This window comes from Coregonus lavaretus (assembly GCF_964263955.1).
Source record: "Coregonus lavaretus genome assembly, chromosome: 8".
Taxonomy (NCBI): domain Eukaryota; kingdom Metazoa; phylum Chordata; class Actinopteri; order Salmoniformes; family Salmonidae; genus Coregonus; species Coregonus lavaretus.
In genome coordinates, this window is record NC_139995.1 from 47,262,907 (window position 1) to 47,275,630 (window position 12,724).

Genomic DNA, 12,724 nt, shown 5'->3' on the forward strand with positions numbered 1-12,724 from the left:
AGAGGGCGGCAGCCAGGCCAGGACAGCGCCCCTATAACACTCCCTCTCACTCCAGGACCCCTTCCTTCCTTCCTTCCTTCCTTCCTTCCTTCCTTCCTTCCTTCCTTCCTTCCTTCCTTCCTTCCTTCCTTCCTTCCTTCCTTCCTTCCTTCCTTCCTTCCTTCCTTCCTTCCTTCCTTCCTTACTTCCCTACCCTTCCCTCCCTCCCTCCCTCCCTCTCCTCTCCTCTCATTAGGGCACATTTCCACTTCAAAGTGGCCATTATCAGGCATCTCTGAAGGTAATTAGGAATGGATGGCTTTGAGTAGTGGACACGCCACGGCTTTAAGGGAGTCATTCCCATTGTGGCCTTTGATGGGCCCACCGACATTGATGGAGGGGATGCCACGCAGGCCCCATGCAGACCCCGCCGGCCCTCCCTTTGGCTGGTAAATAGTGGAGTAAAACGGTGTGTAATTAACTGACAGTCAAAGCAGGTCCTGTTCTGTTTGACAGACCCTTTAAAAGGGGTGGTGGTAGGGGGTGGGGGTGTGGGGGATAAAGTCATAAGGGGTCCTTTGGAATGAATGAGAAAAGAAGAGGCAGTGGGGCACAATGGTGAGGCTATGAAACGGAGAGGCCAAAAACCTACTCTGGGCAATGAAATAGAATCAATGTTTACTCATGTACACCTAGAGACGGTTTCAATGTGTAAGAGAATGGGGGGGCTTGCGTTGTCAAAGCACAGCGTGGCTGCATCATCTATGACAGAGATCATGAGAAATTGTATACAGAACAACAACAGCAACTGAAACAGCCACTTTATTCTAGATGTGTTGTATACTAAATCTGTCCACACCACAGCAGATCAAGTCAAGGTCATTTCTGAGATGTTTTTAAGGCAGAATAATCGAGTTTCACGGCTGAGAGTTGTGGAACATCTGGCAGCAGAACAGCTCTTTTAGTGTCTATGTTCACGACTTTCATTTGGTCATTTATGAAGGCACTTTTTGAATTGTGGGGAATAAAGACACAGAGAAAGACGCTGTCACCAAATAAATGTGTCATTATTTTCGTGTCTACAGCAACTCCTGCTCTGCAACTCAACGGGGGTGAGAGTTGGTGGAGCCCTCCGTTTTTTGTTGCTGAGTGTTATACAGTATGTGGTTTTGAGAATGGTGGTTTGTGTAAAGTCAGCCTGATGGCTATTACTGTACTACGGCTGCCTGCCAGGCCAATGAAAAGGGTGAACAATAAAGTGCAAAGTGAAGACAGCTGTAGTGCTGGAGACCAATGTTGAAGGCCCAGTGTAGACAAAAACGTGATTTTCCTGTGTTTTATATATATTTCCACACTATGTGGTCAGAATAATACTGTGACATTTCTTAAATGATGATAATGCCCGTTTAGTGTAAGAGCTGTTTGAAAAGACCACCTGAAATTTCCGCCTGTTTTGGTGGGATGGTGTTTTGGCCTGCCTGATGACATCACTAGGCGGTTAATTAGTTAATAGACCAATAAGAAAGAGAGTTCCAAATCTCTCTGCCACCAACAGCTAGTTCTCAGTGTTCCCCTCCTCACTAAGACCACTCCCAGACAGCGCTAGCAAAATTCTTGCTTGATAAATTGCTCTTTCCTAAGAAGCTCTTTTAGTTTATTTTTGACCGTTTTAATTGAAAACAATCACAGTAAGGTACTTGTTACCCAGAAATGATTTGAAATTGAGATAAAAAATTACTGCATTGGGCCTTTAAGAGAGCAATGATATATGTATCTACACTGCAAGCATTGAGTGCAGAATAGAGGAGGTGCATGGGAGGGTGCTTAAACAAAACTGGTTGTAGTCAAATGCAGGTCATATCTCACAAGGAGTAGGGCCCTAAAAAACTATAGAACAGATAATGATGCACACCTGAACGGACAAGCACTCCCCTCATTTCTCTGTTTCTCTCTCTCTCTCTCTCTCTATCTCTCTCTCTCTCTTGCTCTCTCTCTCTCTCTCTCTCTCTCTTTACTAATACTTTAGAAATTCACAGGTAAAGACATATGGACAAGCGTTGGTTGCTAAATTAGACTTGTGATTCCACAATCATCTGTTGACAACTGTAGTATGAACAGAATATTGGTGCACATCTATCATTTACAGCAGTTTCAGACACTACGAGAAGTGACATGTGACACATCTGTAAGATTAAATCTATGAGAGATTATAAATGAATATAGTATGTGACATAACTTACCCCCCCCACTTTACTCCAACCAAAAAATAGGCCATAGTGCAAAATAATTTCAATTTAGTATTAACACTGGAATGATAGATGTGCAGAAGATGATGTGCAAATAGAGATACTTGGGTGCAAATGAGGAAAATAAATAACAATATGGGGATGAGGTAGTTGGGTGGGCTAATTACAGATGGGCTGTGTACAGGTGCAGTGATCGGTAAGCTGCTCTGACAACTGATGCTTAAAGTTAGTGAGGGAGATAAGAGTCTCCAGCTTCAGAGATTTTTGCAGTTCGTTCTAGTCATTGGCAGCAGAGAACTGGAAGGAATGGCGGCCAAAGGAGGTGTTGGCTTTGGGGATGACCAGTGAGATATACCTGCTGGAGCGCATACTACGGGTGGGTGTTGCTATGGTGACCAATGAGCTAAGATAAGGCAGGGATTTGCCTAGCAGTGATTTATAGATGACCTGGAGCCAGTGGGTTTGGCGACGAATATGTAGTGAAGGCCAGGCAACGAGAGATTTGAGATGCTTAATGTGAGTCTGGAAGGAGAGTTTACGGTCTAACCAGACACCTACTGTAGGTATTTGAAGTTGTCCACATATTCTAAGTCAGACCCGCTGAGAGTAGTGATTCTAGTCGGGCGGGTGGGTGCAAGCAGCGTTCGATTGAAGAGCTTGCATTTAGTTTTACTAGCGTTTAAGAGCAGTTGGAGGCTACGGAAGGAGTGCTGTATGGCATTGAAGCTCGTTTGGAGGTTTGTTAACACAGTGTCCAATGAAGGGCCAGATGTATACAAAATGGTGTCGCCTGCGTAGAGGTGGATCTGAGAGTCACCAGCAGCAAGAGCGACATCATTGATATACACAGAGAATAGAGTCTGCCCGAGAATTTAACCCTGTGGCACCCCCATAGAGACTGCCAGAGGTCCAGACAACAGGCCCTCCGATTTGACACATTGAACTCTATCTGAGAAGTAGTTGGTGAACCAGGCGAGGCAGTCATTTGAGAAACCAAGGCTATTTGGTCTGCCAATAAGAATGCGGTGATTGACAGAGTCGAAAGCCTTGGCCAGGTCGATGAAGACGGCTGCACAGTACTGTATTTTATCGATCTCGGTTATAATATCGTTTAGGACCTTGAGCATGGCTGAGGTGCACCCATGACCAGCTCGGAAACCAGATTGCATAGCGGAGAAGGTACGTGGGATTCGAAATGGTCGGTGATCTGTTTGTTAACTTGGCTTTCAAATACTTTCGAAAGGCAGGGCAGGATGGATATACAGTGGGAAAAAAAAGTATTTAGTCAGCCACCAATTGTGCAAGTTCTCCCACTTAAAAAGATGAGAGAGGCCTGTAATGTTCATCATAGGTACACGCCAACTATGACAGACAAAATGAGAAAAAAACATCCAGAAAATCACATTGTAGGATTTTTTATTAATTTATTTGCAAATTATGGTGGAAAATAAGTATTTGGTCAATAACAAAAGTTTCTCAATACTTTGTTATATACCCTTTGTTGACAATGACACAGGTCAAACGTTTTCTGTAAGTCTTCACAAGGTTTTCACACACTGTTGCTGGTATTTTGGCCCATTCCTCCATGCAGATCTCCTCTAGAGCAGTGATGTTTTGGGGCTGTCACTGGGCAACACGGACTTTCAACTCCCTCCAAAGATTTTCTATGGGGTTGAGATCTGGAGACTGGCTAGGCCACTCCAGGACCTTGAAATGCTTCTTACGAAGCCACTCCTTCGTTGCCCGGGCGGTGTGTTTGGGATCATTGTCATGCTGAAAGACCCAGCCACGTTTCATCTTCAATGCCCTTGCTGATGGAAGGAGGTTTTCACTCAAAATCTCACGATACATGGCCCCATTCATTCTTTCCTTTACACGGATCAGTCGTCCTGGTCCCTTTGCAGAAAAACAGCCCCAAAGCATGATGTTTCCACCCCCATGCTTCACAGTAGGTATGGTGTTCTTTGGATGCAACTAAGCATTCTTTGTCCTCCAAACACGACTAGTTGAGTTTTTACCAAAAAGTTCTATTTTGGTTTCATCTGACCATATGACATTCTCCCAATCCTCTTCTGGATCATCCAAATGCACTTCAGACGGGTCTGGACATGTACTGGCTTAAGCAGGGGGACACGTCTGGCACTGCAGGATTTGAGTCCCTGGCGGCGTAGTGTGTTACTGATGGTAGGCTTTGTTACTTTGGTCCCAGCTCTCTGCAGGTCATTCACTAGGTCCCCCCGTGTGGTTCTGGGATTTTTGCTCACTGTTCTTGTGATCATTTTGACCCCACGGGGTGAGATCTTGCGTGGAGCCCCAGATCGAGGGAGATTATCAGTGGTCTTGTATGTCTTCCATTTCCTAATAATTGCTCCCACAGTTGATTTCTTCAAACCAAGCTGCTTACCTATTGCAGATTCAGTCTTCCCAGCCTGGTGCAGGTCTACAATTTTGCTTCTGGTGTCCTTTGACAGCTCTTTGGTCTTGGCCATAGTGGAGTTTGGAGTGTGACTGTTTGAGGTTGTGGACAGGTGTCTTTTATACTGATATCAAGTTCAAACAGGTGCCATTAATACAGGTAACGAGTGGAGGACAGAAGAGCCTCTTAAAGAAGAAGTTACAGGTCTGTGAGAGCCAGAAATCTTGCTTGTTTGTAGGTGACCAAATACTTATTTTCCACCATAATTTGCAAATAAATTCATTAAAAATCCTACAATGTGATTTTCTGGATTTTTTTTCCTCAATTTGTCTGTCATAGTTCACGTGTACCTATGATGAAAATTACAGGCCTCTCTCATCTTTTTAAGTGGGAGAACTTGCACAATTGGTGGCTGACTAAATACTTTTTTTCCCCACTGTAGGTCTGTAACAGTTTGGATCTAGAGTGTCACCCCCTTTGAAGAGGGGGATGACCGCGGCAGCTTTCCAATCTCTGGGGATCTCAGACGATACGAAAGAGAGGTTGAACAGTCTGGTAATTGGGGTTGTGACAATTTCGCCGGCTAATTTTAGAAAGAAAGGGTCCAGATTGTCTAGCCCAGCTGATTTGAAGGGGTCCAGATTTTGCAGCTCTTTCAGAACATCAGCTATCTGAATTTATGTGAAGGAGAAGCGGGGGGGTGGGGGGGGGGGGGCATGGGCAAGTTGCAGCAGAGGGTGCAGAGCTGGTGGCCGGGGAAGGGGTAGCCAGGTGGAAAGCATGGCCAGCCATAGCAAAATGCTTGTTGACATTTTCGATTATCGTAGATTTATCGGTAGTGACAGTGTTTCCTAGCCTCAGTGCAGTGGGCAGCTGGGAGGAGGTGCTCTTATTCTCCATGGACTTAACAGTGTCCCAAAACTTTTTGGAGTTAGTGCTACAGGATGCAAGTTTCTGTTTGAAAAAGCAAGCCTTTGCTTTCCTAACTGATTGTGTATATTGGTTCCTGACTTCCCTGAAAAGTTGTATATCGTGGGGGCTGTTCGATGCTAATGCAGTTCGCCACAGGATGTTTTTGAGCTGGCCAAGGGCAGTCAAGTCTGGGGTGAACCAGGGGCTATATCTGTTCTTAGTTCTGAATCTTTTGAAGGGGCGTGCTTATTGAAGATGGAGAGGAAAGCACTTTTAAAGAACAACCAGGCATCCTCTACTGATGGAATGAGGTCAATATCCATCCAAGATACCCGGGCCAGGTCAATTAGAAAGGCCTGCTCGCTGAAGTGTTTTAGGGAGCGTTTGACAGTGATGAGGGGTGGTCGTTTGACCGCGGACCCATTACGGACGCAGGCAATGAGGCAGTGATCGCTGAGATCCTGGTTGAAGACAGCGGAGGTGTATTTAGAGGGTAAATTAGTCAGGATGATATCTATGAGGGTGCCCATGTTAACGGATTTATGGTTGTACCTGGTAGGTTCCTTGATAATTTGTGTGAGATTGAGGGCATCTAGTTTAGATTGTAGGACGGCCGCGGTGTTAAGCATATCCCAGTTTAGGTCACCAAGCAATACGAACTCTGAGGATAGATGGGGGGCAATCAATTCACATATGGTGTCCAGGGCACAGCTGGGGGCTGAGGGGGGTCTGTAGCAAGCGGCAACAGTGAGAAACTTATTTCTGGAAAGGTGGTTTTTTAGAAGTAGAAGCTCAAACTGTTTATGCACAGACCTGGATAGTATGATAGAGCTCTGCAGGCTATCTCTACAGTAGATTGCAACTCTGCCCCCTTTGGCAGTTCTATCTAGACGGAAAATGTTGTAGTTGGGAATGGACATTTCTGAATCTTTGGTGGCCTTCCTAAGCCAGGATTCAGACATTACTAGAACATCAGGGTTGGCGGAGTGTGCTAACGCAGTGAATATCTCAAACTTAGGGAGGAGGCTTCTGATGTTAACATGCAAGAAACCATGGCTTTTGCGGTTACAGAAGTCAACAAATGATAGCGCCTGGGGAGTAGGAGTGATACTGGGGGCTACAGGGCCTGGGTTAACCTCTACATCACCAGAGGAACAGAGGAGGAATAGAATAAGGATATGGCTAAAGGCTTTAAGAACTGGTCTTCTAGTGCGTTGGGTACAAAGAATAAAAGGGGCAGATGTCCAGGCGTTGTAGAATAGATTCAGGGCATTATGTACAGACAAGGATATGGAAGGATATGAGTACAGTGGAGGTAAACCAAAGCGTTGGGTAACGATGAAGGAGATAGCATCACTGGAGGCACCGATTGAGTCGGTCTCCGCGTTTTTGGGGGGTTGGACAAAGGAGCTATCTGAGGCAGGTTGAGCGGGACTGGGGGCTCTACAGTGAAAAAGTACAGTAAGAATTAACCGAAACAGCAATAGACAAGGCATATTGACATGGGAGAGATGCATAAAGCAATCACAGGTGTTATTCGAGAGAGCTAAGACAACAGCTGGTAATGGCGATGAAAGTTTGAGCTGAGGCTAAACAGATAAACAGGATGGGGTACCGTATAAAGGAACAGTCCAGCAGGCATCAGCTGTGTAGCTGAGTGATCATAAGGTCCAGTGAACAGCAATAGGTGAGTCCGGGATCAGTTCAGTGGCTGCTACGGCACAGGCGAGCAGGGGGCACGGCTGTTGATTGCGTGTGCTAGCGGGCCGGGGCTAGCAGATGGATCTTCGTGGTCGTCGCAATGGGAAGCCTGTTGAAACCACATCAGACGATTACGTTGGCAGACCAGTCGTGATGGATCGGCGGGGCTCTGTGTTAACACTAGGAGGTCCCGTCCGTTTGACAGAGAGGTAGATAGCCGGGAGATGGGCCTGGCTCGAGGCTAGCTCATGGCTAACTGGGGCTTGCTTCTGGACAGTGGTGATTAGCCAACAACAACAACAGCCATTCGGTTGCAGCTAGCTACTTGCGATGATCCGGTGTTAAGGTCCAGTGATTCAGTGATTCCGGCAGAAAATCCGATATACTATGGCTCGATAGTTTGATGTGCCAGACTGGGCCGATAATTGTCCAGGCTAGAGCTGGCTGGTAGGTAGTGCAGGCCACGGACAATGGTGAAGACCGCTAACGGTGGCTAATAGCAAGTAGCTAGTTAGCTGCTAGTTTCAGCCGGATGTTCTAGATATGAAGGTATAAAGAAATAATAGAATCCGTTCCACATTGGGTGAGGCGGGTTGCAGGAAAGTATATTTAGTTAAAGGATGGAAAGTGAGATTGAGAAATATATACGAAAAAGAGAGAGAGAGAGAGAGAGAGATGAGAGAGAGAGAGAGAGAGAGAGAGAGAGAGAGAGGAGAGAGAGGAGAGATGAGAGAGAGAGGAGAGAGAGAGAGAGAGAGAGAGAGCAGTAGATGGAGTAGAGAGAGACCATCAGTGCAAGAGTTAGCATACTTTAGCATACTTTTTAGTCCAATAGTAGGCTTCACTTGGAATGTTAACCATTCCTTGTCATCATAACCAGGAGAGGAGAGATTGAGAGAGAGAGAGAGAGAGAGAGAGAGAGAGAGAGAGAGAGAGAGAGAGAGAGAGAGAGAGAGAGAGAGAGAGAGAGAGAGAGAGAGAGAGAGAGAGAGAGAGAGAGAGAGCAGTAGATGGAGTAGAGAGAGACCATCAGTGCAAGAGTTAGCATACTTTAGCATACTGTTTTTGTCCAATAGTAGGCTTCACTTGGGAAATGTTAACCATTCCTTGTCATCATAACCATTCCTTGCCACTACTTTATCCATGGAGTTCTTCAGTTCTGTTCCAATACATAACACTTCTTTATGAAAAGCAGTGACACAGAGCTCTCCCTGCAGCTATACATAACCTGGGAGATGCTCAGGAGTGGGTGGAATTAGGGATAATTACTATTGGTTATGCTAAACAATCCCAATAAACCCAGTCACACTGCCTCCGAGGGGTTCTTACACTGTCATTTAAATGTGGCATGGGAACGATCTAACAAAACTCAGGTTTTACGCCACCTTAATTGTATAGTGAAAGGGGCCTGTAGGTAGTTGGAGGTTCATATTTATGTGATCGCAGAGGAGAAAGAAGCACCTATACAGGTAACAACAATCATTTACGAGATGTAAATGTTAGAATGTATAGCTGAATGTTGGCTACATCCAAAAACAAAAATGGAGATTAAGGTATTGTACTCTATATCGCCACAAGCACAATGAATGGGTACCTAACGCTAAAATCTATTACCATGTAAAATGTATTTATTTGGTTTAAAAAAACAAATAAAGCTACACCTGATAGATGCACACACACACACACTACATGTTAATGTTTTTAAATGTATGTAAATTGTGAAGTATTTTGTCTGTAATGTCTTCTTCATTATGTGTTGGAACCCAGTAAGACTAGCTGTCGCCATTGGCGTTAGCTAATGGGGGATCCTAATAAATCAAATCAAAGCAGTTACTATGCAGTATTAATACAATATTCTTACTACAGCCTTTTGACGCCAGCCCACCAGTATCCCAACACAAAACTGTGAAGTCCTAATGAGCAATAATCCCCCCCCCCCCCCCCCCAGTGCTAGAAAGGGGAGTCAAAAGGGCATAATTGATCCGGCACTCGACAGCATGTTCCCATAGTTGAAGCAAACACTGGTAATTGCCCCTGGCTGAGATGGAGTTCTGTTCTGACCGGTCGGCTGACTCGCCACCACCTCCACTCAATTATGTGTATTGGATCTCATGGCCTTGCTGCTGCGGTATGCACTCACTCCTCACCTCTCAACTCTCTACAGAGAACAGAGGGCTTAGGCACACATAGCTAACTAGCTGACATGCTAACTGGGTGGTAGGTAGACACAATGTTGTGTTTGCAGCAATAGGACACTGTGAAAATGCATTATTAGAAGGACCTTAGTAATTGCTTGGTGACGTGTGAGCATTTGTGCATGCAATTTGGCAATTTTAAGGCTCTTTTCAATCCGTGTTGAGGAAGTTCAGCTTTACAGCGTGATTTAAATTTAAAGGCAATGTTCTCGCTTTAGCGGAGACTGCATTCACGGTAAACGCTGCAAATGTCGGCTCAATCGGTAATGACCTTAACATTTCCATCACAGAAGCGGTAAAGCATGAAACACACCAACAATCTCACTGCCAATAGACTGCCGATAGGTACTTATCACAGTGGGAGGCCATTTCTTCTCTTGCTAGAACAAAAGCTGTGCCTGTTGTATTCTGACCCAGTAACACCAAACCTACCCATTCTACTTGTAGAATCGCAATGCTCATCTGTGGCCAACAACTTGACTTTGAGCTAATCAGAGAGCACGTGGTTAAGCCAACAAAAAAAAAATGAAAAAGAAATGGCATTTTCTCTGTACACCCATGGATGAGCCAGTCACACTTCATATGCAATGTAGGCTATGGGATGGTAGCTAGCTAAGTGCACAGTGCAGTGCAGTGTCCTTAGCTATCTAGCAATGTTGTGCTAGCTAGTGAATATGCTAGCTTTAGCTAGCTAGCTAAACATTTGGCTATGGGCTGGCACTGGCAGTATTGGATTAAAATGTTTCTTCGTCATCTTGCGCAGATAGCATTGCCAAACAACGCTACTGCCACCTTCTGGTTTGGAGTATTTTAAGAAGGCTGAGTGGCTGACGACTTCCAATGTCTGCTGTGTGAACAAAAAAGAGATTGACTGTCGACACTTTGTTCAGAGGTGCTATGAAAATGTATGCACTCTCTAACTGTAAGTCGCTCTGGTTAAGAGCGTCTGCTAAATGACCAAAATGTAAATGTAAATGTACTGTGGGCAGGCAAACGTTTGACAATCCTACCGGTATGTCTGAGCTTTAACGCCTCAGATTTACAGATTGAATAGAGCCTTTAGTCTACCATGGACTGTGCAGTCAAAACATGATTTTCCTGTGTTTTATATGTATATTTCCACACTATGAGGTTCGAATAATACTGAGAAATTGTGAAAATTATGATATTACCATTTTAGAGTAAGAGCTGTTTGAAAAGACCGCCTAAAATGTCAGCCTGTTTTAATGGAAAATTAGTTAATAGACCAATAAGAAGGGTTCCAAACCTTTCTGCCAATAACAGCTAGTTTTCAGTTTTCCCCTGCCCACTTAGAACACTCCCTGATAGTCCTAGAAAAATACTTGCTTGAGAAATTGCTCTTTGCTAAGAAACTATTTTTATTTATTTTGACCATTTTAATTGAAAACAGTCACAGTAAGGTACTTAATTGTTACCCAGAAATTATTTGATATTGAGATCAAAACGGCTGCATTGGACCTTTAATGTTGGTAATATGCCTACAGGTAACAAGATAATAAATACATTTTCAAGACAATTAACATAATGCCATGTTATGTTTAGGATAGGTTTAGGAAATGTGCATTTCTTGAGTGAAAAGTTTTTTTTGTTTTGTTTGTTAGTGATGCACTGAGTGTACAAAACATTAGGAACTTTTTCCATGGCACAGACTGACCAGGTGAATCCAGGTGAAAGCTATGATCCTTTATTGATGTCACTTGTTAAATCCACTTCAATCAGTGTAGATGAAGGGGAGGAGACCGGTTAAAGAAGGATTTCTAAGCCTTTAAACATTTGAGACATGGATTGTGTATGTGTGCCATTCAGAGGGTGAATGGGAAAGACAAAAGTTTTAAGTGCTTTTGAACGGGGTACGGTAGTAGGTGCCAGGCGCGCCGGTTTGAGTGTGTTAAGAACTGCAACGTTGCTGGGTTTTTCACGCTCAACAGTTTCCCGTGTGTATCAAGAATGGTCCACCACCCAAAGGACATACAGCCAATTTGACACAACTGTGGGAAGCATTGAAGTCAACATGGGCCAGCATCCCTGTGGAATGCTTTCAACACCTTATAGAGTCCATGCCCCAATGAATTTAGGCTGTTCTGAGGCCAAAAGGGGGTGCAACTCAATATTAGGAAGGTGTTCCTAATTGTTTGTACACTCAGTGTATGTCACGCAAACTGACATATTGGATTTGTATCTTATTTCATATCATACATGCATTCAATAAGTATTTTGGTTGAACTTGGGTTCCCTGTAGCGATCTACTTGAATACCATTAAAATCACATTTGTTCCCTATTTCACTGTAAAGTGTTTGGAAGCCAAGTGGGAAAAGTACATAACATTTCATGCAGAGGAGGCTGGTGGAAGGAGCTATAGGAGGACGGGCTCATTGTAATGGCTTGCATGGAATAAATTGAACGGTATCAAACACATCAAACATATGGAAACCACGTTTGACTCCGTTCCATTAATTCCATTCCAGCCATTACAATGAGAATGTCCTCCTATAGCTCCTCCCACCAGCCTCCTCTGATTTCATGCCTACATGGTAGTTAGTGAAGTCATTAGAAACAAACATTTCCAGTGGCCCTTTATCACATAGCACAAACATATCTTGTCACAATGAGTTATACAATCACTTAAACTGTTCACATTTGTTGCTTGATTGTCCAGTAAATTGTAAGCAGTTAGGAGGCCCTCCAAGTCAAGTCACATTGTACATATTAGGAGCCTGGTGGGTCTGTTTGTTTGAATCTCAGAAGCGAGTCATCAGCCAAAATGTAAGTGTTGTGATTTGAAATTCATGAATGTTTGGACTATTACCCTTCACAGGCTAAATTCGAAGGGCTCTCAAGTTGGAGCTTTTGTTGACTTTGTTAACACGCTTTGAGTCACTCAGCATCTACTGTTCAAACAATTCAAGTTATCTAGGCCGAGGGTGCACACAGAGAATTGGCCACCAATGAGTAAATCTTATCTAAACCTTGAGGCAGACATTGTTTTATCTCACTAGCACTCTACTTTGTGATTGATAACATGATTGACATTGAAAAAAGCCACTACCAGACAGGAGAAGCAAATGCTGCCATTCACCCTTTCATCTCGTGCCCTATCTCTAAAGTCATTAAGGAGGGAGATTCAAAATATGTGTAGGAACACACTACTGTCTGTTAAAAAAGTCAAGCTTTTATCAAACTACCAGAACCTCCTGCTCTTGCATAATGGTGATACCTCTGGAATAATTAAACTGGTTGCTAGTAAAAACATTTA